Source organism: Harpia harpyja, chromosome Z (genome assembly GCF_026419915.1).
Source record: "Harpia harpyja isolate bHarHar1 chromosome Z, bHarHar1 primary haplotype, whole genome shotgun sequence".
NCBI lineage: Eukaryota > Metazoa > Chordata > Aves > Accipitriformes > Accipitridae > Harpia > Harpia harpyja.
This window is the reverse complement of record NC_068969.1, coordinates 111,208,090-111,235,483: the sequence shown is the minus strand read 5'-3', so window position 1 is coordinate 111,235,483 and position 27,394 is coordinate 111,208,090.

Here is a 27,394-nt window from a genome sequence, read left to right as displayed (position 1 = left end):
CATAAGTGAGAGAGATACAAGTGGGACAGGAGCGAGTGAGGAAAGAATTCAGGACAAATGTCTCGAAGCGGCTATGGCAAAAGCTCTTCAAAACCACAGAAAACATTCTGAAAAGCTGAAGGGACAGCAAAGATGCCACCAAAGTTGCCTAGATGTCAAGAGCTGCCAAGTCAAGGCAGGATTTAAAAACCTAAAAAGTCAGGAAATGTCATTCTTTTTAAACATCTACTGAGGCCCAAGGGCACAACAAAAGAAATCCACTACAGCTGCATGGCAATTGGTAAATTCTTGGTCTCATGCTACGTGCCAAACTCCTTTCTCTTTGCTTCTTTAATTCATGTGTCAGCGCATGGAGGTAATCCAGACACTGAAGGGACTTTTGTGCTAAGAAGTCAGTTAGGAAACAACCCTCAGCTCTTGATAGGAAGACGAATATATAAGAAAAGCTCCAAAATACAGAGTAGAAGATAAAGGAACTAGGGTCTGAGAGAAGAAGGTAGCAGACAGTGGGTGAAAAAATGAGGCCAGTTTTCCAAAACGTGTGAGTTTAGTAATTATCCCTAGAGCTATAGCTTGAAAGCAGACAACAAAGATGAATATCATGCCATCTGAAATCAATGTAATCCTATCATTTTGAGTAAATAAGGTTTTGAAGTTCCACAAAACAGAAACTCAATGGAAAAACATTCATGACTGTAATTTTTGAAACTTAAGTGATGAAGTGTGTTGAGGGAGGAGGGCAGGGGGGTTATGTGCATGAAAAGCTTATCTTTTTATTTAACTGACAACAAATATGGTTCTGCTTGATTTCCAGAAGCCTCATAAGACTATGCATGGGCTTTCTGAACTGTCTTACAGGTCACTGAAGAAATATAGATGAAAGAAAAAAAGGGTGTCACTTTGCCTAGCCAGTGACAGCAAGAACTCCCTCTGCTCCGTTACCTGCACGTCCTTCTGTGCGTAGCAACCATCATACTTCTGCAATAAGATATAGCGTTTTGCAAGACATTGTGGCTTACTATTTGCTGCTGCAAACCTTCCTGGTGGTCCAGGTATGCCAGGATTTCAGACAAGCCAGGCTTTCAGCAGGTGCTGTGCTGTGGATGGGAGAGCTGGGAACAGCTGGCACAGAAACTGCTGCAAGTGCATTATGCTACTCAGGGACCCTCCTCTGCAGGAGAAGTCCTCCAGGGCCTGAATTCAGCAGTTTTACAGGTGTTTTGTGTCTCTGAAGTGTCTTTCTTGTGCTTTCATGGAAGGTATACCTGTCTCCAGGGAGTAAGTCTTCCTTAAAGAGGGGGAGGAATTTAGTATTCTTATTCATTCGCTATCTTTGTTTTACCCTTGCTAATTACCCCTCTGGAACTAAACTGAACAGAACGTTAAACCACTTGTCCTTACAGGAGAAGGGATTTGAGTGAATTAACCTGCCAGAAAGATATCCGTGAGGTACATTCCCTTATGGGGAACATCTTCTCTGCTCCTTTGAATGAAGGCAACTACAGAAGATCATCAAAGTGAATGCTTTTTGCATTTCAGTTTCCATTTGTAGCATTTGAAGAGAATGGGGCAGGTTAATTTAGGTCTTAAATTCAAATGTTAAAAAAATAACCTTTTCAAAGCTTGATATTACTACAAGTTTCTTTTTTCTTATTGTCATTCTCTCATCTTTAAAGGTGACAAATTCGATGCAGTATTTATTATTCCAAATAGCAATATGGCATGCTTGACCATAACCTATGAAAACAGGGAAAAGAAATGAAAGTACATTTTTTTGTGTACAAAACGGGCATTGGATAAAGGACTCCAGGATTTCTGTTCCACTGAGCCTGTTTCTTCTCTTATTTCTCTTTCCTTCATAAGCTTACCAGAGTGTCACTAAGTATATGTTTAAATGTGCTCACAGCCTCCAGGCATTACCCCACACCTAATAATCCCAAAGTAAATACATCGCATGATTGGTACAAAGCAAGAAAGATAACCTGCCTTCATTTAAAGTGGTATAAAAAGCTCATGTAGATTTAAAAAGATACAGCTTTTCACTCCAGATGTTCACAATTCTTTCAGTTATAGTAATATTATTAGTGGCAGGTGTATCATTCATATATTAAAACCTTTAATAAGAAAATGTTCACATGATTGGCATCAGATAACAAGAGCAAAATAAAGATAATAAAAATAGTAATAGACTTAAAGGCCTCTTACATAGCACTTTTATCAATAGTTCTCAGTTTCCTACAAAAAGAAGTGATAAACGTTCTGTCTGGTTTGCACATTAGGAGTTTGAGGAGGTTAGTTTCACTAGATTACCCAACCAGCTCCACTGTTTAAAACAAAGGACATCACTGCAATGAACAGCAAAGATTAGCCTTGTTTTTCAGACCATAACCTCTTTTCCCTCGCTTAGGAAGCCAGCACGTTAGAATTAACACTCTTGCTTGTCCAGACCACTGTTTTATTTTCACTAATAAAATGAACCAATAAACCCATCTTATTGTCTTCTCTACTGCTTAGGATGAAGTGACATCCCAGGTGGCAGAGATAGTATTCAATGACCATAGTGCAGCTCAGTAGAACAGGGTGCCAAACGGTCACAAAACTTTTCCCATTACAAATCAGGAGTGAGCTAGTATACTAATCAGGCAAATGAAAAAGAGTAGTGATATCTTTTTGTCTGAATCAAGAATCAGAGCAGGCAGGGAGATACCTATATTGAAGCAAGCCAGACATTTGTCCAGGAAATCTTTTCGCTGCACTATTGTGTTATAGATGAGCAATTAGATCTCCAGTAGCTCTATGATATTTTTTTTTTCATCTGAAACTGGGTAATTTGTGATGAACATGCTGATAAATTGTTAACATTTTTATAAAAAAATTCAGCTATTCACTGAAAAAAATGGCCTGCTATCTGCTAGTCACAGAAGCTTTCTAGATTTCCAACAAATGTACTAAAACTTGAGAAGCAGAATGAGTGTATGTGTATGAGTGAGTGAGTGAGTGAAGAGGCCTGTTTTGCTTATTTTTAAGTTTCTAGTTTGGGTGCTATGAATTGTACCATTTATACATATTAGGTTCCTGAAGGACTTGAAGTCAACCGTATGAACATCTGCAAATATCTACCCGAAGTTTCTAACCCAACCACTCTGCTGTTGTTTTGTCTGAGGATTTTCCTGTGCCTGCTCATTAAGATCAGGAATTCCAGATTTGATCTCTCATACTGAAAGTTTCTTTGAAAATACTTCAATACAAATAAAAAAAAATAAAAAAAAAAAGTGTTGGGCTTTAGCCAATACACGGTTTCACAAAACACCCCTATAATTTTACAGAAAACAACCAGCTGGCCATTCTGCTCAATACATATAGAGAAACCCAACTCGTTCCACAGTAAGACAATAGTCCTGTACTTGTTCTCCATAACAAGATTAACCAGGCCTGTAAAAGAACAATTACATCACTACAAAGCATTTTAGGTTTTGATCTTACGAATTCAACTGCTGGAGTCATAAAGGACCATTCCCTCTCTCTTTTTTTTTTTCTTGGGGTGGTTTTGGGGGGGTCTTTTTTGTGAGATGTGCAGCTTGGGAAGATAAGACTGATATGCACCAAGTTTTAGTATATGTAGCATGTGTTTGTCTCTGAAGTCTGAAAGCATGTGAGTCATCATAATGGCTTCAGGTTGTAAGTAACATCAATGATGAAAACATTAAACCACAGAAACAAGTTACCCTTATAATGGTTCATTTACCCTGGAGAAAAATAAATAACTAGATGAAATCTCTTTTAATAACTAGGAAGGATTATCATGGACAATTCATTGCATCTGGCAGACATTTGCAGACTATCTCCTAGAGGATTATTAGGCCTACATTTTTATGAATGGCTGTATATATTTATTATTCTTTTATTTACAGTTATGCTACAGTTCACTTTCTTAAGATTCAAGGCAGGGAGGTCTGTGGACCAAAAAGCTTGACTTTTAACTGTAGACAGATGGGAACAGAGGTTAGGGGAAGGAGAATAAAAAGAGGCAATATAAATGAAGTCAAATCAGTTCATGATAAACAGCACAATAACACTTTAGCATTATTTTCTCAGGAAATTAGACCTTATCAATAATTGAACCTTGAAAGTTTGGTTCCTCTGTATATTATTAGTAATATCTCTGAGCCCTCCAAATAGCTGGTTCAGAGGGCTTGCGTTTTTGTGAAGCTAAGGGGATGTTTGCTGAAACTGGGTCACTTTACCAACAAGAAGGGGATCAAGAGCGCAGGAAGGATGGAGACCTGGCAGGTGCTGATGTGGGTGACAGCTAGGAAGAGGGAAATCTTGGATTCAGCAGGAAACTCATTGATAGGGAATTTACACATCTAACCCGGGACTGGAAATTTTGCTCCAAGAGGCAATTGCCTAGGTATAGGACTGCTGAGCATTGCCACACAGAAATCCCTTTGGGCACATGCCACTTAGGATCATTTAGCAGCAAGTGCTGAAACAGCAGAAAATTTAGGTTTTCTTTCCCCAACAGGGAAGCTGAGAGACAGAAATAGAAATACTTTGTTGTCTTGTCAACAGTGGATAAAATATCATTTCAAGTGCAATGAGAAATACTGTAAACAAACTGCAATTTGTATGCTGTACTGTAAGATGAAAGTCAGCTTAGCTGCTTAATAATCTCATTCTAAAAATCCATCATGAAAGACAAGTGACTATAGGTCTCATAAAGAAAAAAATGCAGCTTTTAAAGTTACATTTGCAGCTTTTAAAGTTGCATTGGCAACTTAGCTACCGTCTTCAGGAATTTAATTCCTTCTGAATATCAATGTGATACATGTTACATCCACAGCAAATGTAATGCACATTATTAAGTAAAATGATTAAAAGCTGCTGTTGATACTGGTAAGCATCATTTCTGCCCATCTTTTCCTTAAGTGGATATTCATTGTTCAATTTCTTAAATGAATCATCCCAAAAATGTGTCTCAGAGGGAAACCTGAAGGGAAGTAACGGCCTCGTGAGTTGGTTCAGAGGGAGAGCTCTGTGTATAAGGCTTCATGGAGGACATAGGACATCTGTATGAGTAGGTGATCAATGGGGAGAAGAATCTGTTAGAAGAAAAGATGAAGGGCAGAGACGAGGACACTTTTGCAGGGAGAGTAAGCACTCATCGAAACATTCAGTGGTCAATGATTTTTGTCAGCTTGATGTTCAAGACAATGTAGTCACATGGTATACTCTCAAAATTTCTACAATAATTAAGAAACCAGTCAGAGCAATCTCTGCACTCAAATTAGTTATTTGTAATAACTCACAGAAAACAGGGAGGTCTGGATGACTGAGGGAAATCAAACATACTGACTAGCCTTGAAAGGAAAAAGGGATTTTGGAGAATATTAGTATTGATTTACCAAAGAAATTGTAGAAAAATTTGTAAAAAAAAAAATGTGGAAAAATGATCTGAACTTAGAAAACATTACTGATATGGGAAAGGTAGGGAAACTTTTTAGCTTGAAGAAGTGAAGGTTGATTTTTTTTCAATAGGAAAAAGAACTCCCATAATTTGGCAGTATAACATTTTAGAGAAGTCTAAAAATAATCTGATTGGGAGCAAAGACAAGGAATAAAATGATGAAAATTTCATCTTTTTGTGTAGGATACATAGGAACGGGCTACAAGCTACTGCTCTGTCTGTGGTTTTGGATATTCTGAAGAACAAGCAAAGCAAAAACCTTTCAGAGATACACATTTAACCTTGTTACTTTGGTGGGAGACAGAATAAATTGGTCTTTTTTGGTCCCTCCAAGCTCCACATTCTTGTGACACTGCACTTTTATGGAGAGTTTAGCAGCTCACCTTCTATAGCCTGGAGAAAACATGCTGAGATTTCTGTAGCTGTGAGCAATGGACAAACATCAAAGATAAAGATCAGTTCCTGAGTCTGGTAACAGGAGCAGTCATATTGGAAAGGAGAGAGGTGAAAAGGAGAGATGAACACCCATGGAAGATGTACTGGCTTTTTTTTGCCATTATATGATTAAAGCATTATGCTGGTGAAACTACATAAAATGGCAATGGTATTTTTTTGTTTGTGAAGTGTAGAAGGAGGTGTCAGAAAGATCACTGAAAAATGTGGAGTCAAGAGAGACAAATTTGAAGTGGAGGAGATGACCTACAGTTCTTGATTACAAAAGGTTTGCTGGGTGAATGTGACAAATAGCCCAGGCAAAGGATGTAAATGAAAAAGAAAAAAAGCTATAAGGGAGAGCTCCTTAAAGAAAAAGAGGATAAAGTTGTGTATCCCTTACAATTCTGCGAAAGTGAAGAATCAATTTCCATGTAATGCATGAAAAACTGTAGTTATGAACTGCACCACAGAAACTCAAGTATGCTGGAAAACAACCTGATTTCCTAATTAGTGAAGTAAGGCTGTGAGCAAAGGTGCTGATCAGAGGGAATTCATGCTAGCTTACATAATTGTAGAGTGCCAGTGAAGGAACCATCAACATTTTGTTCATCAGGTAAAGAGAAGGAAATCTGGATAGCTGAGAATGATCTCAACTTTCAACAGAAAGCCACAACGCACCTCCTTATAGCCTGGTCAAAACTGAAACACAGAAGCCACTATAGGAAACTTCATCCTCTGGCCTCTACATAGGCAGAGCATGATGGGTTGACAACACAATGAACTTCACACAGAGAGGGAAGCCCCAAAATGAAATCTGGAGCAGCCCTCAAGAGTCTCAAAGCCACTGTGGAGGGGGCACAGAGACTTGAGGAGCGATACCTAGCTTTGTAAAAGCCTCTCATTACCTGGGATAAGTTGGGTGCAGCACAGAATCTGCCTTATTGTCTCATTCTGCATTGCATGAGGAGCATTTAATAATTTTTCAACAGCTGCAGGTCCTGTAAAATTAAGGTGAAATTCAGTGTCATGATAAATATCACAGGGATTGCTCACATTTTACTTTCTTTTTGAAAAGAGGTAAGTCTCACTGAAGTAATACCTTATTCTTTAGTAACTGCCCTTGGAACTGTTAGTTCAGCCTACTAAATGTCATCAATTCAATGTCTTTTCTTCACCTGGAAAAAAAAGAAGCCATCACACATGACAATACACACGTGTGCACGTTCCTGTTTGCACACACGCTCTGCCCAGAGTCAAAAGGTCAGCTCAGAAGGCTCAAATCCAAAAGACTGCAAACCAGTTCAAAGAGATAAAAGATTTAACGAAACACTGTTTTCCAAGATGTGGAAAATATTCCTACATGTTATAGAGTGATAAAGGTTTTGTCTGCAGCTGTTTGTGCTGGGCATGCAACACTGAGCAATACAGTCAAGGGAAGCAGACACTGGTGCAGCTGTGCTGATGTAGGCTGCAGGAATAACTCACAGAGTTTGAGGTCCCTGCTCTATCTGTGTTTCACAAATCAAAGTTGGTATATTTTTAACACTAACTACTCCAGGAAATCCTCCTGACCAGATTGTTTGGGTTTTTTTACACAAGAATCACATAATCCCATCCAGCCAAGCTATACGTAATGCAAGGCAGATTTTGTGTCTCTCTTGCGATCTTTCTTTAAACTTTTTTTTTTAAATCATACTACGTACAGGGTTTACCTGTAGATTACAGGAAAAATCCAGATTAGGCAACCAGTTTAGTTTGGAAATATTTACATGCTATGCTGATAACCAGTCCTAAAAACACAAGCTGAGCAGTTTTCTACTTTCTTCCCCTGGAAACCTCAGCCCTTTCCCATTCTTGAAAATTTGCCCTGAGGGTCTTGGTTAGCAGAATATGATTTGTGAACATTTCAAGTCCAATTCAGTAAGAAGCAACCTGCTCCTACAAGCTGCCTGGTTTATTTGGTATTACAAAGGATATAATCTCAACCTCAAAAGGAAACATCTCTATTATCATGCTTAGTCATCCATGCACAGTGCTGGTTAATTATTTATACCAATTAAAGACAGAGCCCTTCAGCTAATAGCAACCTGCCAAAGGATTCTTGTTGTGTTTTTTGTTGTTTTCATCATCCCTAAATGAATATACCCAGCTTCATATTAAGCATTTGAGGGACTGCTCTCTGAAGAGCACTTCCCTGCCCGATACGGACAGGCTGCAGGTAGAAGTAAGACTAGACGCGTTCCCGGGTGCAGCGTGTGCCTTCACTTTGGTATTCCCACACTCGGTTATTTCACCAGAGTAAACTTTGGGGTCTTCTCCATATTTCCAATTGGAACCAAAGCATCGTCTCTAATTGAGGTTTTGGTACTTTTCTTATGTAAGGCAATACTCTCATATGTGGTTTTATTTTTTAATGCAGAAGGAATAGACAGGAAACATTTCCTACGATGGAAAAATGCCCTTGCTTGGCCAGTACCCCAGCTAGAATAGTGTCTTATATTCCACTAGGAATGACTAGAAAAGTCTTCCTGCCACTGCTGCTCTTTTTTTCACCTTCTTGGTTTACTGATGCTTACCCAAATGCCAGCTGACACTGAGAGGGATCACTTCTGATTTGGATGTTGAAATATGCTTTGATGTCCTTACATGTTTTGTATAGGCTCCAAGTCCTTTGTGCCTCACAGCAAAATCACAGCCATGCACTATGCAGTATGGAAATGTGTGTAATTTTCTTCCTGATGTTTTCCTAATGCAATACTTTCTGGGAACATGACTTTTTTTTTTTTCCCCTGGTCATTTGTCTTTTCCATTTTAATTTAGCTTATGTTTTGGTTTGGTCTAGGGACAGTGTGTTATTGTGAGGTGGTGGGTTTTTTTTTTTTTCTTTTCCCAGGAAGACAGGAAGGAATTGTTTGATTTCTTCCATGTTCCTTTATCTAAAACATTGAAGAATAAAGACTTGTAAAACATGTTATTTTCCCTTTCTCTCCTTGCCTAAACAATAACCAACACATTGTAACCAAGCTGCTTTTAAGATCATAATTTTTGACTGCAGAAGGCCTATTAGATAGGAATCTGAAAATATTAATGGTCTTGGATATACGATTCTAAGCACTGAATGAATACAATCCATATTGCCTAAGTTCCTGAGCTTCAAATCTGCCTTTGAACAGGTTACAACACACTGAGTATTGAATGCTTTCTCATTGCTATCTGAAGTTATGCCAGGTTTACAGAGGTCATCCTTTATGTAGCATTTCTTGGGCAAAGCACCAGCATTATCTTCTCACCACCAAATTGTTCCCTCTTGTTTTTATTGTCTTATGTTTCAGGTGTCAGAAGGTCTGAAGCCTCCCAGTGAATTGGTCCTTGGTAAATCCATAGTGAAGGGATGGAACTGTTTGCAGATGAAAAACTGTGTCCCAGAAAGGTTAAGGGACTTTTTCCATTTCCACTAAGAAAGTCCTTGGAAAGACTGCTTTCTGCAGCCCAATAGAACCCCACAAGGCAGATCACAGGAATCAATTTTGCTATTGACTGGCTTTGCTGTCACTGAAAAAAAATAAAAGAAATGTTTCAAGTCCTTTTCCCATTGAGAAGACATTTTAGCATATTCCAGCATCCATCCATCAAACAAAACTCTGATTTATGTAGCCACTACACACAGGAATTTCCCACTGAAGTACTCTGTATGTGTTCAAGACTTTTTGAAAGCTTAGCACTTTATCTAATTGCTTAAATAGATGTTTTACTTGCTAACTTTAGCTGCTCATTTTTTTAAAAAAAAATTGGCCCAAGGAGCCTATTTCTGCCCAGGATTAGAGACCCAGAAGCTCTTTATTTACACCGCTCCCTTCCTCATGACAAACTTCTGCTACTGCTGCCAGACTGACAGCTCTGCAAACCGGATCTAACTTTGTCGTTCAAGGTCTGTAGCTCTCAGTAGGCAATCAGGCATCATCAGCTCTGCCTTTTCCATGTGCTACTCTGGAGGAAAACTAATTATCATAAATATGTTGTTTGCAAGAGGGTTTTTGACTTTTTGATTTTTCCCAATGCCCTACCACCACACATGTATTTCCTCGTCCCACTAATGCAAGCTGGAAGTTGTAGCATTAATACTAAATATTTAAGCATTAAAAATTTTTACTTTCCTTTGCTTACAGCTGGACTGACTGAGGCAAGAGTCACGTGGAAAGAAATGGTAAAGGGTTATTTAGCTTGTAGTTGTAGTGTAAGTGTACAGGAAAATTGAATTTGTGTTACATGTATATTCATGAAAAGGTATTTCTTGATGGCTCAGAGATTGATTTTGAAAGCTTATCATTGCCTGGATGCAGTTTCCTGTGGGTAAGCTACAGTTACTTTTTGGAAGGTCTCTAACATCACAAAAGATAAAAAAGAACTTAGTCGTGACACTTATTAGGCTTGGCTACAAATACCAGTGTACGTCAGTATTGTAATGGGAGAAGGGGGCGAGAGAAAGACCTTTGGTCATCTGTATCTTTATACTTAAAAATATCACAGGCAGAAATGATTGGAGTGTATTTTCACTCATTTCGTGTGTAATGAATATTTCAGTTGTTTTATGCATACAGAATTATACCCGCAAATGCCTGTTTAATGACCTGCAGCTAATGAAAACCGAAGCAATGAAGATGTCATCTCTGATCCTTTCAAGCTTACATCACACAAACGTCTTTAAATCCTATATCACTACTCTAGAGGAATTTGTTAGCGATTTCTCTGAGTCCAAGTAAGAAGCAGTGATAAGCCCTTTTCTCATGGGTATGCTTTCTTTATCATCACTTTTACTGCACTATTGTATCATACACTGCCATGGACACTGAGACTGTCCTCAGGGGGACGGTGTAAAATACTACACCATCCAACAGACAGTGTTTTACTCCCATTTCATTTGAGCAGGGGCAAATGTTAAGACAACGTACTGCAGGAAGCATTGGGCCCAGTAATTTCACACAGTTTAAGAAAGCAAACATTTGGGAATTCTGTGGGCACTGCCTAAAATACTTATCTGGGAGGTGAGCACCTCACGGTCTTTAATGTATTTATCTCCACAACACCCCTGAGAGACAGGGGAGTGCTCTTATCCCTGGTTTATGCTTGAAGAACTAAAAGGGTAAGACCTAGACTAGAAACAGATTTTGTACCGCCAGCCAGGGGGAACATTTATTTGGAGCAAACCTTATGCTTTCTTTTCCCCCATGGAGGGAAAATATATGTATATAGCCACATACAGATTAACAGGGTGACCTGCTTAACACTATCAGTGTTGTTTGAATAGAGATAGGATGCAACTGCAGACCTGACTAACGCTGTCACCACTGGGCCATTTTGGTTCTTCCTTTGGGCTTTCTTATCCCCAAACATAAAAGTTATCATGTTCTCAGGTCACTTTTTGCCTTTGAAATTTTTTCATATAGTGACCATGTCTAACTATCAAAGGACAAATTTCAATTTATGAATGAGTTCAAAGTGCTCCCTCAGTAGTTTATATCTGTTCCTGTAAGTGCAGGGGCACTACTGCATTCCTTTTTGCTAGGACTATGGCCTGCTCATTATTTTGTAGAGAGGCCAATTTATAGGAGGCATAATAAAAGTGCTCAGAAGCCAGGAACTGTCAAAAATGAATTAAAAAAAAAAGGGTCTGAAAGGATGTTTGATATAGGCTTGAGAGCTGGAGTAAGAAGTGAAGGCAGCAGGGGGAAACTTACTCAAGAAATAAAGCTGAAATCTTAACAGATACAACAAGACAGAGGCATGTAGTGAAGTCAGCAATTACATCTGCCCAATGGAGATATGAAAATTCAGGTATCAAGCTTGCTTTGAAAGCCCTTTCAGTGTGGGAATATAGAAATAGAGATAGTGAGGCTGTTTGTCTCAGGAACATAATTGCAACTAAACTACAAGTACTGTAAAAATCCATGAGGTTGGCAGCATCAGCTGTTAGAAATAACAGGACAATTTTTTACCTTCATTCAATGTCAGTATCTGGCAGGATGGAAGGAAGCCTGCTTCTCTCATATTACGATGGAGAAAACAGCTACAAACATGAAATGGCCATGGACAGGTAAAAGTAGGGAGTTTGCAGAGTATAGTACTTCTCACTGGCATGTTGGGCACCCAGAGGTGCTCTGTGCTGGGAAGTGATGCTCAGCAGCTTCACTCATCCCCTACTAGAAAGGAACGGGTGCTGCAGGTTGCCTAGATCTGGTCTTGCACAGGAAAGCACTATCCCGCAGACAATTTAGGAGTTTAATGTGACAGCAAAAATGGCACGCTATACTTACGAAATAAGGATAGCATCAAAGATTTAAAATGTAATACCTTTGTGCAACTGAAAAAAAAATTACAGATATGGGCTGCTGTTAGGGTTTTTATTGGGAAGAAAAAGGTTTTTGATTTAGCTGTGACAAAGTACAAGACAAAGGGAAAGCACGAAGATGAAAGCAAAAAACAGGAGGATAGATTAAGCAGCAGCAAGCTGGTGCAAGGTATGTTGGGCAAGGAGTTTTTGTGTAGGGCAGATCCTTGTTTTTCAACAACTCTGGTATCCTTGACAAACATTGCTAGTAACCTAGGATGTTTTCATCCCGAGGCTTTTCAGGCTTGTTTGTTGTCTGCTTTGTTTGCGTTTGACTCTGTTTTCTATTAAAACTGTGGAGGGAAGAAAGTCAGTGCTGCTGGCTACTTCTCTGTAACCTCGGAAAGGGCTTATGAATGCAGTTTTGTGCAATTATTTGTGTTTTATGGAGTAGACAATTTGAAAATAAGTATTGTTTGAACTTATATTTATGAAAAGGGTAATTTTCTAGCACACTAAAGGACACCCAGGCTTCCTGCACCCAGTGGGTGGAAAGCTGATTGAGTGAGGCCAGGCTCCAACTCCTCCCCTTGCCACAGGCTTCCCAGGAGACTATGAGCCAGATCCTGCCTTGGATTATCTCTGTGTCCATACCAACACTTTAAAAATTAAACATTTCTTTTGAGATGGAGCTTTATAGATTTCAATAACTTGTTGTTTAGAAACCTCTCTTCCTGATTCACTCCCACCCCAAACATGATGTAGCAGAGCCTTTAAAACATTTGAGGTGTGTTTAAAGGTCACAAATATGAATATCTAAAGAATAAAAAAAAAAAAAAATCAGGCCATGACCAGGAACAACCTCAGGAACACACTGAGTTTTAAGAGGGCTTCTTCTAAAAAACAGAGAACCAATATGAAAAGCTGAGCATCTAATGAATGTTTAGGGCAGGATTCCTCATGTTCTAGCAAGTGGCAGGTGCTAACACCCCCAACACATTTAAAGATATGTTTCCTCATTCAGTTGGCTGGGTTCTGAAGGAATAAAGCTACTGCCCACACGTTCTTATGCTTCTTTTGGGATTGTATTAATTCACTGCCCCTGAACGATGTGCAAAGGCAGTGATCTGCAGGCGATGCATGGAGACAAAGTTTCTGGCCAATAAAGGGTTATGTAAAAATCTTTCAAGAAATAAATGTATTGGAGTAAATGTCCTGGCAGCATTTCAGCATCCTGAAATATGTCTGTTTCCCTGGCAATTTCAACCTCAGTGTCTAGTTTAAGTTTGATGTGGCATTTTTCTTTCCTGAAGAATTTAGGTGAGAATACTCAGGGCATCTCAGCTGAGTCTCACCGGAGATGGTGAGACTTTGCACAAAACCAAGACAAAATCAATACTTTTTTCTAATGCAGGATCACTGTCTTTGCCATCTACAGGCTCTGTGTTTTCAAATACCACGGACCATGGTCCCAGAAAAGATAAGACTGATGAAGTCTATATGTATAGTCAAATATAGGTAAGGTTCTTCTTTATTCATGAGGTCTAACTGTTGCAATTAGGTAGGAGATATCTCTAAGCCCTTCTCCACAGACGAAGACAGAAAGGAAAAGCCTCGGATACTACCTGTTGACTAGTGCAAAGGAAGAGACTGTTTACACAATCAGGGCTAACAGTTCCTGATAGCATAATAAAAGAGTGGCTCAGGCAGATGCATACTGCACAGGGAAGATAAAAGGGTGAACTGTCTTCTCTGTTCAGTCACTAACCTGAAGTTGTCCCACTTAATTCATTGCTAATGCAGTATTTAGTTATGAGGGGAAATAAGCATTCCCAGGGGATGACTTAACTCACCTAAAAACTAAGCTGCCATATAGAGGTGTCTCTCACTCTTCATTCCCCATGCAAGCAGTTTCCAATGCGTAAGATCCTCATTTAGGTTATTCAGCTGGGAGTCTAAACATTGGCAGGATAAATCCTTCTTTCAGGAAATTTCTTATCTACTTCTTATGTATTTATTTCCTTCTTTTACTTTCTGCTTTCACCATGAACATAAAAAGTACTCAGTCTTTTGAGTTTCACAGTAGTATTCCACAAAGTCCAACAGAGAAGATATTTGATTTTCTACACCCTAATGTGTTCCCTAAATAAATGAAATTTGACACAGGTTTTACATCAGGAAAACATTGTGGGTACATGCACACCACTGAATTCATCTGCGCTCCTGTTTCGCTTCAGTGGTCCAGTGTGAAAATTAACCATATGTGCTAGTTCAGACTGGCTTTGATCTGGAATGAACCAATTAGCTCCCTTGGCTGGCAAATACAAGCATGAAACAGAACAGCATGCTTCAGATCCCATAGCCTAGGGATCAAATGGATGCACGCCAGTCGATGCCATTTGGGTTAAGAACCAGGATGGTTTATATGATGTGGATAACAGAGATGGCGCAGGCATAACCAGCCTGGCCCAGGCACTTTCTTGACTTGATTTTGGAGTGGTGCGTGAGGAAGAGTTGTTCTCTCTGTTTATGTGAAGGGAGGGAAGGAAGAAAAGCAATCGGTGGAGAAAATGTTGGATGAAGAAAATGTCCTGAAGTGTTTTATACTTACCTGATGCATCTTATTAAGTCGCCTTGTTATTTTCTTGAGTTGTTGCCACAAGCAGATTTATTTGGATAAAGGAAAACCCAAGGTACTGTTATCAGGCAAATCCCCCCTGTGTTTACTTTTTAAAATAAAAGATTAAATCCATACAACTTTTAAACTTTAATGAGTTCTAGCCAGGGGTGATTTGTTATCCCAAATCCTTGTGCCATCATATTAATGACTGCTTGCACCAAGGGGCACTCGGGGTAATCCCCCATCTCTAGCAATGTCAGCTCTGTGGTGATTGCTATGTAATTAATCGGAGACTGCTGCTGGAATGAGGACATTGTAATCTGATGCATAATGAAACTTATTAATGGTGTCCTGCATAATTTATGGGATCTAATCATTCTAGTATAGGTATAAGCATAACATGTAAACAGTTTTATTTCATTAAGTCTATGAACTAACATGCCATGAAAATTAAGGGCTAGGATCTCTAATTTTGCCAGCTGTTGTTGAATCAGCCCATTTTAGCAGAGATACAGAAATAATTGATTTTGTGTAAAACCCTAAAAGCAGCCACCACTACGAGGAATATTTGCAAACATTCCATTATATTGTATTTGCATTCCTGTTGTGCTTTATGTGACTGAGGCTTGAAATCCCAGTGGGACAAGCACTGTATAAACACCGGCAAGGAACAACTTCTACCCCAAGTAGCTGACAGTGTTAAGTGTAAAAGGAAACTATGAAAATGAGACATTATTTTCTTCCTCAGTCTTATAAGTGGTGTTTTGAAGAAAGGACGTGAAGAACTGAGAAATTAATAACCAGATGCACCAAAGTATTTAAACTGGTACCTTTCCCAGTTGACTATTTCTATTAAATTCCTCAACTGCTTAGAGAGATACACATATTTAAGTACCTGACCAAAACAGAAGATACATGGCTTCGATGACAGTAAACAGATGAAACAGGATTTAAACTGGCATCTTTTTAATCCCAAAGTATTTATTTTATGAATAAAATAACCACTTATTTTATAAGTGGTTTTCAAAGCAAGGTTTTTAAAAAAACAAAGTTAGATATAAATATGTACAGCCACGAGCACCCCCCTGCCCAGTTTGTTAAAGGAAAAAAAGTGCTCCAAACCAAGATCATGCATGCCAAATTTCAGGGTTTTTTAATTTTTATGGTTGTCGTTATGAACACCTGAATATAGTGGTTTATAATGGCTCCTCTGACAGGCTGTTATAACTTCAATGGCACTAACAATACTACTATAATTAGTGACTTTTGTATTGTGTTAACAAATGCCAGAGTGTGGTACCAGTCTTCCAGATGACTTACCCAGGTTTTAATTAGTGTCTATCTTTCTTTTCTTTGTGGAGACATACACTTACTAAAATGACTCAATGCTTTGCACCATGTACAGGTCAAAATATCCACCTGTCAAGTGGGTTTAGAGCTGCATGGAAGGAGGAAACTACTTGCGACATTTTATTAATGGAACAGATTGCATATTTCTCCAAATAGAAACGGGAGGAATTGTGTGACAGATGGATCAAAACCTTCCCGTTGTTGAAAACCAACAGATGAGACAGACTTCTCTTATAGCACTAGCTGGATAGCAAGATGCTGATTAACTAGACCTGAATGAATCTTCTGCCCCTTGGCTCTGAGCGTTCGTAAGAGACTTATGTATTGGATGATTTTTCTGTATCATATTTTACATCTTAGCAATATGGATGTGGTGTGTAAGTCTGTATATGTTTGTATATATATACATGCATACACATCAATATAGGCATACATATTAAACTATCATTGTAGAATCATTTCAGTTTTTATTTTAATTTCCACAACAAATTGGTTCATAATCTATGTTTAACTTGCCTTTAGTGAATACTGGAGTATGTACAGTGTCAATACATCTATGTATGAATTATATTCTCTAAATTAATATGAAGTGCTACCTATTAAAGATTTAGAGCCTTCATCACAAGGCTATTGACTTAATCTTACTAAAAGAGAATTTACCAGTTCTTGAAACACCTATCATGGCACACTAGCCATTGTACAATACACGGAGAAGTGCACTCATGTAGAGTGAAACTGGAATAGCAGGATTCATTTAAACAAATTGTTAGCTACACATGAATCATTATAGTTTCCATCCCACTAAGAGTTATGCAGTACTTCACCTAATGGATGTCTTTACAAAGTCACAGGAATGCCACTCTGCTATTGTCTCTGTGAGTGCAGGAAATTTTACCTCTTTGAACACATCTCATGGATTTCATAGGCACTGTTTGTAGGGCCTAAAGCTAAGGAATGCTTTTGATTTTTTTTGCACTTTTTTGTGTGTAAAATATATATGCCACTGTGCTGGTTTTGGCTGGGATAGAGTTAATTTTCTTCATAGTAGCTGGTACGGGGCTATGGTTTGGATTTGTATTGGAAAACAGGGTTGATAACACCGGGATATTTTTGTTATCGTTGAGCAGGGGTTTCCCAGAGCCAAGATCTTTTCTGCTTCTCACCCCATCCCACCAGCGAGCAGGCTGGGGGGGCACAAGGCGTTGGGAGGGGACACAGCCAGGACAGCTGACCTCGACTGACCCAAGGGATATTCCAGACCATATGATGTCATGCTCAGAATATAAAGCTGGGGGAAGAAGAAGGAAGTGGGGGACGTGGTGTAATGGTGTTTATCTTCCCAAGTATCTGTTACACATGATGGAGCCCTGCTTTCCTGGAGATGGCTGAACACCTGTCTGCCCATGGGAAGTGGGGAATGAATTCCTTGGTTTGCTTTGCTTGTGTAAACTGTCTTTATCTCAACCCACGAGTTTTCTCACTTTTACTCTTCTGATTCTCTCCCCCATCCCACCGGGGGGGGGAGTGAGCAAGTGGCGTGTGTGTTGCTTAGTTGCCAGCTGAGGTTAAACCACAACAGCCACGTACGAAGAACTGTCATTTATTGATGAAAGAGCACATCAAGAATTTTGCTGTAACTAAAATGGGAGAAACTCAAAGAAGCTGTTGATGCAATAATGTACATTCAAGAAGCAATGCCATCATCGAGATCTTGCGTGAAGGAGGAGACCCACATAATACTCAAGCCTCCAGGAGGAATGTGGCAGATGAACCCAAGTGTGAGGATTGATCCCTTTCTATGTTCCTAGGAAGAGCAATAGAAGTGATAAAAGCACTGAAACAGTTCACACGCTCTGCACTGGAAGATGAATTACATACATAATGTGTGTTTTTAGCACAGTCAAGTTAAGGGCTTGACACTTTGTAAAAATTCGATGGCTTGTTATGCAGAAGTCATAATAGTTCCTCCTGGTCTTAAAATCTCCACATCTGGCATTTATTCCCAAAGAACTGTTCTTGCGGGATGTGTGTTTCTATTTCTGTAATGGAGAGAAGATGGTGAAAGCAAGCGGTTCATTGCCAACCTGAGGGTTCACAGGGTGATTTGCATAATACAAATCAGTACCACGAAGGCTTTAACAGTTTCACTATTTAGCTGTTCATGGTAGTGCTCCATTTATTAGGTCTTTTCTTTTTAGGAGCGGGAGGAAATGTGGTAGAGGATTGCTTAGCCTTTGACTTCCCAGGAAATACTAACATGCTTAAAGAAGTGTTAAGGACATGACATTGTTAAGGCACTGTAAGATGTTCCCGTGGCTCATGAAATACTGTGCTAGCTTCAGTACTATTTGGGGCTTTGCAGAATATTGCAAGACAACATCCATTCCTAGGCTCATGAATTACATCTCAGACTATCTGTGTGTTAGGTTGTATCATAGTGATATAGTATGTGGTGGTAACCAGTTACGAGGCAATTCCTGTGACAAAAAAGTTAACTCCATAGAAAATTGCAGATACATTAACAGTCGCTAGTGCAGCAATAACTCCTTACTGCACTCTAAACTATATGAAGTAGTTTATGACCTCTAGGCTTTTTCCTCCCCTTTTAACTTTGTAATGCTTAATAAAAGTTATACTCAAACTGTTACATTGGCTTAGAAAATAAGAAATTAATTATGAACACCCCATTTAATGCTGGAAGAGTACAATGTCCACAGTTTCTTTAAAGCATCAATGAGGTAATTTCACTACTGACAATCGAACATTTATACAGAGCACATCTAAATGTGCTCACTCAATGAATCCCCGGAGTGTTTCTGCTTCATTAACTGTTTACATGGTGACCTCAGTAGAAAGGTTTTAGCCTGATGAAATATCTGCTTCACATACTGCCTCAGGCAATAGCGGAATAGGTCTCTGTGATTTTTCATGATACACTCAGAATTTAGAAGTATCGCATCAGCTTGCCTAATGCTGCCACATTAGGCACCACATCACTTCTTGTTGTGTTAACCTCGCGACAACTTCTGTAACGCCGTAACAGATGATAACGTGTCCCATCTCCGGTGCCCTCCATCTTCCATCAGCCAGAGTCAGATATTTTCGCTGATGTTTCATGGTCATATTTCAAGTATCCCTAATCCCAGACTTTGCATTTAAATGGGCTAACCACTTCACTCTCTTTTAATGGTGCCGTTATTTGCCTCATGAATCACAATGTCAAGGAAGCCCATGATATTTAAATTTTATGACACTGTCTTCAGAAGTAACAACTTTCTAACTCAGCACAAAGTGAAGAGGAACAATTTACCTTACATGAACTGCACTTTGGTTCACAGAAATAACTCCCAGGAGAACACTGACTGTCCAAATTATTACTTTGGATATCCCACCATGGAGTTTTGCAGAGCAAATAACACTTACTCATGTTCTGCTCATATACAACAATATGGATAAATAAATGGCATAGGTTTAAATTTCATGGTATGAGACAGTATTTGATAGATGCATTCTAGCTACCCTGTAACTCACAGTAACTAAGCAGTCCTTCACGATATTGTAGTGGCTTTATTCTGCAATCAAAAGACTAATGTATCTTTCTGTTGATGAGATAAAACATTGGAGCTGTCATTGTCCCGGCACACAATAATGGCATAATAATTAAACATATGTGGTTGGCAAATGCTCTTTTTTCCCCTTTTCCATTCATCTTCCATTTACTAGCTATTAAGGGGAAAATGAATTTTCTTATATATAGATTATATATAAGATTATAAAAGAATGTCTAATTCTTAGAGGGTCTATAGTTAAGAAAAGCTAGATTATGCTGAATATCAGAAAGGAAATCTTGTTTTTAGCAGGCTCTATTAAATATGCATAATTATCTGAAGAAGCGACTAAAGACCCTCACTCAAGGTTTTACTTCATTTTAAGTTGCCCACTGCATACTGCAAATTTTATCTATTTCCCCCAAGACACCCTTTCCACAGAAGTGGAACAGTTATGGATTGTATCTAGAGAAGACCTAGTTTAGTCCTCCATAAGTATACCATTGCTCCCTAGAGGACAGTTGCTAGTAACGTTTGCTGTTTGCTATTAAAAGCCTTGAGTAAGGGTCTTCTGCTGTTTTTTTAAAATCCAACTTTGATATTCAGCAGGAGAAAGACGTACAGCAAAATTAAATGACAACAGCTCTGTAGCCATTTACACAACACAGATACAGGGTCCTGGCTCAGACATCACTTTGGCAAGCTTGCAGTGAGTCCACCGTCACTTCAACACATTCACTGAGGGTTAATCTCTTGTAAGGGAGTCTGTATTGCCCCTCAAGGACCCTATTTTGGGGAAATCTGCAACTCTGACAACTTCTAACACAACAGCATCCTGCAGTAGTTCAAGGACTGTGGCTTTTACAGCTATTAAAAGAAGGTTTCACCACCCAGGAGAACAGAATGAAGATATGAAGACAAGTTGGACCAGCTCTTTTGATGGTGGTGGAAACTGGCATAGCTCCATTTATTTTGATTCTGTAACATCAACTAGTACTGGCTGAGGAACCACCCATGACATAATAAAACTTAGGATTTATTTTAGGAGTATCTTCCTCTGTGGGTCTGTTTCTGCCCTCCACTTTCTCTCTCTCTTCTTATTTTAAAAAGAAAACCTATGGAGAGAAGGAATCTATGTTCTAGAAATTTGGTTTAAAAGTCAATAATATTCAAAGAAGAGCCAATCTTTTATTTATGGACAGTTATGCTTTCAATAGGTGGTTATTCCCCATTCTAGACCTCAAGATTTGGACTGAATCACAATGAGTCTTTTGGGAACTTTTAGGTTTTCATGGTTGAAGTTTTAAATTATCTTGGTTCTACAAAATATTTAAGCACAGAAAAACTATAAAGACATTTTTACATCTCTTATCCTCTACCTTAGACATAAATAGGACCTTAATTTTCAGGGGTCTTCTACAGACAACATAGCAGTATAAACCAGTATGCTTTTAACTTCTATGACAACACTATAAAACTAATAGTGCAATTCCTAAAACTGGCTAGTTTGGCACAAAATTGCCTATTATTTTGTGTGGTCATGTGATGTTGCTATATACATAAATACCATCTACTCAAAACATGCAGATGTAGATTCTTAGTTATAGAGATTTAAGTGAACAAAAAAAATCAAGAAAATTAAAACCTCTTGATTTTAAGGAAGTGAAAGTGAAAATGTGCTCAACTGTCCAAAATATTTCCTTCTGTCTGAAAAAGGTTTTCGCTTCCATTTCAATTTCAAAACAAAAAGTTTTTGTCAAACACAGTAAATTGAAGTCTAGTTCCTTCTGATTTTTTCAAGTTTTGATTTTTTATTTCTTATTTTCCATAAATTTAAAATGTTTCCTAGAACGAGCCTAAATTAATTGATTGTAAATACCAGCAAGTGCCATTTCTTTTAAAAAAAAAGGCAAAAAATCAGTTTGAAGGAATATGTTGCCAAGCTTCTGAGGCTGCTTCACGTTGGTCACAGTTATTATATTACAGATGGCACTTTCCATCTATCCTCTGACAAAGTGCAAATGAAGAATGTTTCATTTAGGTCTAACATATAGATGAAAAGTCAGAAAACAGACATTTCTTTTATTTTCCTTTAACTGTTACAAGATATATCTTTACTGGAAAAGAGAAGAGAGGAGAGGAGAGGAGAGGAGAGGAGAGGAGAGGAGAGGAGAGGAGAGGAGAGGAGAGGAGAGGAGAGGAGAGGAGAGGAGAGGAGAGGAGAGGAGAGGAGAGGAGAGAGGAGTAATGCTGTTTTTTTCTTATTTGGCAATTAATACACATATTGAGGAAAGGAAGTTTACAGAGACTTTAAACTTTATTCAGCAGTAGATTTGTAGCCAAGGAAATAGTCAGCATGTGTATGGCTGTTTTCTGCTTTGAAAAGCATCCTCAAATCAGGTTAGAAATGTTCCAGTCTTGATTTTCTGTTACTCTAAAAGTTGTGTTCTCATTTCCATTGTTTTAAAGTCGTATAAAGTTTAATGACTGAGCTTTTAGTCTCCCCCTATACAGGTATAAACAGAGTAGAAATATAATAATGGAGAAGGTGAATATCACTCTTTCCATGATAGTAATGCCTTATCATGTCTGGGAGCAGGACCTCTGGCAATAGCAGGTTCACATGGAAACAGAGACCTCTAAATGAAATTACATGGCATGTGTAGCAGAAGAGCACAAGAAAACAGCTTTTCCTGCTGTGTGGGATCCTTCTGCTTCCCATGACTTCTATATTACCTCAGATTGTCCTGCCTGGTTTTGAACTATTATTTTCAACCCTGTATTGGCATATCTCTGTCTCTTTTAGAGGACCAATTTTAGGTTTAGACTTATACGCCTTATTTAGCTCCGTGTCCTAGTCACTGCCCATCCCAGTTCAGCAACTTTTCATGTGGGTTTGACTGATGTGACAGCTACCCAAAGTTTTGCCTATGCATCTCTTGTTTATTCCTTTTGATCCTTTAACCACCCCACCACGACCGATCAGAGCAACTTGAATAATGTTCCTTGTTAAGGAAAATTTATCTGCCCATTGGCCCATTCTACAACATCTGTTTATGTCTGGGGTCTGAAGGAATAGGTATAGCAGGAACCACAAGCAACCTTCACATGGGAGATATATAGGCCTGGCTCTCACCCACACCGACTAAGAACAGTCTTTTGAGTTTGTCCTGAAGTGAAGACTGGCTAGTAAAACAGAAGAGGATGAGGCAGAAGTTTTGTCCCACCTTTTACCCAGCATCTCAAGGGTTAGCACACTCTCCAGTAGCATAGAAGACCCAGGTTCAATTCACTCGCTTTCCAAATCATCTCAGCATAGGACTGAAGGGGACATGGGTCACCAAGTCTCGCTCCCTGTTATTGCAGGCAAGTGAATCACTTTTATTATTCCCTTCATAAACATGTGAATCATTTTTATTTTGATTTAGAAGCATTCAAAGCCCCATCCTGCCTAGCCTCAAATGCGCTCTTGACTTTTACATAATTCACGGTCATAAGAACAACAAGAGTCTCTGCTGGTATAATTTTCTTCACTGTAGGGAGCGTGTATGTCTTAAGATTGCCCGGTGACTGGACTCTTAAATTTGCTTAGGTTGCTATTAATTAATTGTGCTGCACTGAAGTCCTGGCAGGTACCAAAATGACATTTTCAAACTTTTGCGACATGTTAGTATTGAAAATGCAATTAGGAAGAACTGATAAGGAGGGCTGTACTAGGTTGAAAATGTAAATGGCAAAAGGTCAAATGTAGCAAAAAATTGTGGTATCAAAAATTGTAATAGCTTTGTTTCCTGAAGAAATGAAAATATTAAGATCTAACCATTTAAAACCAAACTTTGACCATAGTTTCTGATAGTCATTCGATATTCTTGTGAGTGTTTACATTCAGTGGGGATTTAACACTAATTAATTCAGATATATCTAAGGAACAGAAAATGCTTGTGAGATTTTTCCAGTATTCTATGCACACAGACACAATAAACAAAAAAAGAACATAGTTAAATCATCAAAATCTCATGGCATTTGAAATTAATTTTAAATTAATATTATGATTTTTTATAGGTCATTATAAAATCAGGGATGCATTATTATAGTAACCTTGCTTTTCTATTGCGGTTTGTTCCTCCTCCCTACACCTGCAAAATAATGTTAAAAGCACTTTCCTGTTTCTATCAACTGTCTTCTTTTTTTTAGACAGAAATCCCTTTGAGACAAGGACTATGTCTCATTCTGGACTTGTGCAGTACCTAATACACACCTCCATCCTAAGGCTGGTTTTGACCACTACCCTCTGTAGTGATATAATCACGGTGCAAACAGCAACAATAAAGAATTATCTTTTTCAGTCTTTTTTATAACGTAATGATAAAATTCTTAAGCTTTTCTGCCTAGTGTTATGTGTCAAAAATACACAAAGTAATTTCTTAGATTTAATTTGTGCTTACTACTCCGTCCATGGAACTTGCATAAATTATAATTTATGCAAAAAGGAAAGTAATTTGAATTTGTTTCAAACAGTGGGGGAAAAAGAAGCAAATTTTGAGATCCTGCCCCTGCCATTTAAATATTTATTCCTCACATAAACAAACACAGATGTTAACAAAAAAATCCAACCTTGTGAGAATTGGAGGATATGAGGTGCCTTCGATTTGATCTTAGTCCAACTGTACTGAAATGTACCAATAGTGATGCAATCACATGTGCCAGTGGCTTTTGCATCATTAATTTGGCTTCTACAAACAATAAGGTTTTATGAGTCCCTACAGTTATTATCTTGTGGACTGATATACAAGGCAAGAGCATTTTGTATCTAGATATTGAAACTATTAATTGCCTTGATGCCATCAAAGTCATAATCTAGCCCAGCAGAAGTGCTTGGGTATAATGTCCCAGTACTCCCCAGATACTTGGAAGCTTATTTTAAATGTGGATTAGCGTATCATATTTTCAGAGGTCAGTGAAGATACAAGTATCAGGGAAAAAAGATTTAAAATTGTAATCAAGGCTGAGAAGGTTACATGCAGAAGCGCCGTAAATAACAAGGAAAATACTTAAAATTTTATAGAGATATTAATTGTCTTTAATTTTCTTCTATTTTTTTCTCCTGAGGAAATGTTCTGAAAGCAGCACAGTTGCAACAGGGTATCTAACAGAACACCGATGCAGCCTCTGTTGCTTTGACTGGAGAAAAAAGTGCAGAAGGGCAGAAGTGGAAGGTCTCTATCTTATCTTCAGAAAACAAAAATTTGCCTATGGTCTCCTGCTCCTCATTCATCTCTAATTACCCAAGGAGGTGCAGAGATACATTCCCACATCCTTTCCTGCGGATGAAACCCATGAGTTATGAAGAACAGCTGTTTCCCTCCATTCCCAAAGCCTATGCCTTGGATGTTTTCACACAACTCCGTTCTTTCCTCTCTATTACTCGTTTGCTGTATGAAGCTGATGGGACTGATTATAAAAACCCAGTCTGAAGTGTCCATAACAGTTTCACAGTGAGAAAATGGACTGAATTTACCCCAGCTCTCTTGATAACTGTCTGAATGTCGCATTAAGAAAGGTAGTTGAATTTATACAACAAAAAGCTGATATCGGCTGTATCATTTTTACAGTTAATCTATAGCATTCCTTGTGACCAGACAAATCTATCTGTAGATTTTAAAATCATTACTTGACTGCCCTCTTGCAGTCTCCGTTGAGATTGTATCTCCCAGATACTCATTTAGGATTTTGTAGACCATGATCCTACACTTCTGTAGGCAGTATAGATACAGAACAGCTACGTCCCTTGCCCAAGGTGAACGTGTAAGAGCAATCCCTGTTTCCATCCCTTCTTATCTGAAACCATGATCTTCATATTGGTGAACACAAGCGTAGGAAGAACTCCCAGTACAATTATTCCTGAAAATATAAGAATGACAATTATGTGCTTTACATCACTTGGTGTTAGAAATTATAAGGCTAAGCGGTTAGTGGTCTTTTGGGGATCTAGACCTCCTTATAGCTAAGGGAGAGAAGTAGGCACCTCCAGAGTAGATAGCTGCTACTCCAATGCCAGCTAGCTGGCAAAGTGGCAACTCCTACGATCCTAAGGCAAGGGCCTAACACATGAGAAGAACTTTTGTCTGGAGATATGTCTATCAAAAACCCAACGCTTGGAAAGGCTTTAGATTAGAAATGAGATTCATCTAAACAGATAGGGGTGTCTATGTGTCTATGATGCAGGTGTCTGTCAGCTTAAAGTCTCTTCATTGTTAAAGGAGAGCTATTTGACACAGTCAACGGAGTTTAGAAATCTCACTTGCAGTTGTGTAGGGAGAGGTGAGGTTACTCCAGCCACGGTTATTGCAATCTGCTATATCCAGGAATGAGGACAGATAAATGAACATATGACCTCCTGATACAAAAAGCAAATTTTTGAAAACACTACAAGTCCTACCAAACGCTGAAACATTGGTCTTGGTTGTAAGGCCTGTTGTTACCTTCTTTGGCAGTAAAGCTTAGCTGAGGCTTTTCTGTGCAATCTCCAAAATTTTTCACATGATTATTTCTGTCTTCCCCAAAGACCGTTTCTCCTGCCTGTTTTAGTCCTGCTCTACTGCAGCTGCTTACCAGCCTTGATTAACAGGTCTAGCACTGGCTGTACAGAGAGGGAAGCATTTTGAGAGCTAGATCTGGCCAAGGACAAGAAGCACAGGCACAGAACATGGCTCATTGAAAACGCCATTTCCTTGACTGTCCTTCAACAAGCTCTTTTCACAGATTCCTATAATTACCTCCTGCTGTTTCACTAATACCTATGTGTGTCAACCAACCCAATATGAACTGACAAATCTATTTATTCAACTGGTGGTGAGGTTAAAAAAAAAAAAAAAAATTGGCTTGTAAATGTTCGAGAAGCACTCAGATGTTTTTCTGTATGCTATAGAGATAAATTGCTATGATAAGTGGGAGATGAGGAGAAATTACAAAAACAAAACAAAACAAAAACAACCTAACCATATAGTCTCAAAATTTTTTATCCAGGCCCACGTTAGTGTGACTTCAGTCAAGGGGAGGCATACACTGCCAAAATGAAAATAACGTTAAGTTACCCAAATACATTCTTCAATTACAGTGCAGAAAAGTGCAGGGTTGCATAAGCATTTCATCCTTCATTTCAATATATATATTTGACAGAAGAAGGAAAACAGCAGCCAGAGTTTTGAGGACATAATCTATAAAGTCCTCTGGTTTAGCTTTTCAGTACATCCACTAGAAGTGGCTGCAACCTGTCCCTTCCAGAAGCCCTTTCAACCAGTAAATAATAATGGTATTATTTATCATGACATTCCCGGGCCTATTGATTTGCTTTCATAGGAATGTTGATTCTCTGCAGACTTGTATGAACGTGATGGATCCTGACCAGCCTGCACTCTGAGGCCTGATTCAGCATTGTTATTTGGGTTGAGCACCTCATTACAGATAGCAACTGAGTTGCGAAAGGATAGGAAATTCAGTTGTTTCAACTCCACAGAATCCACAGGTCTTCTGGAAAGGACCCAAAAGCTCCTCCCCTGCTATTTTTGTCACCTCTCTCAAATTTTTTTATGCCTTGAATGATGTCACATGGTGGGAAAGAGAACCCCAGTTGCTTGAATTTCAAGTAG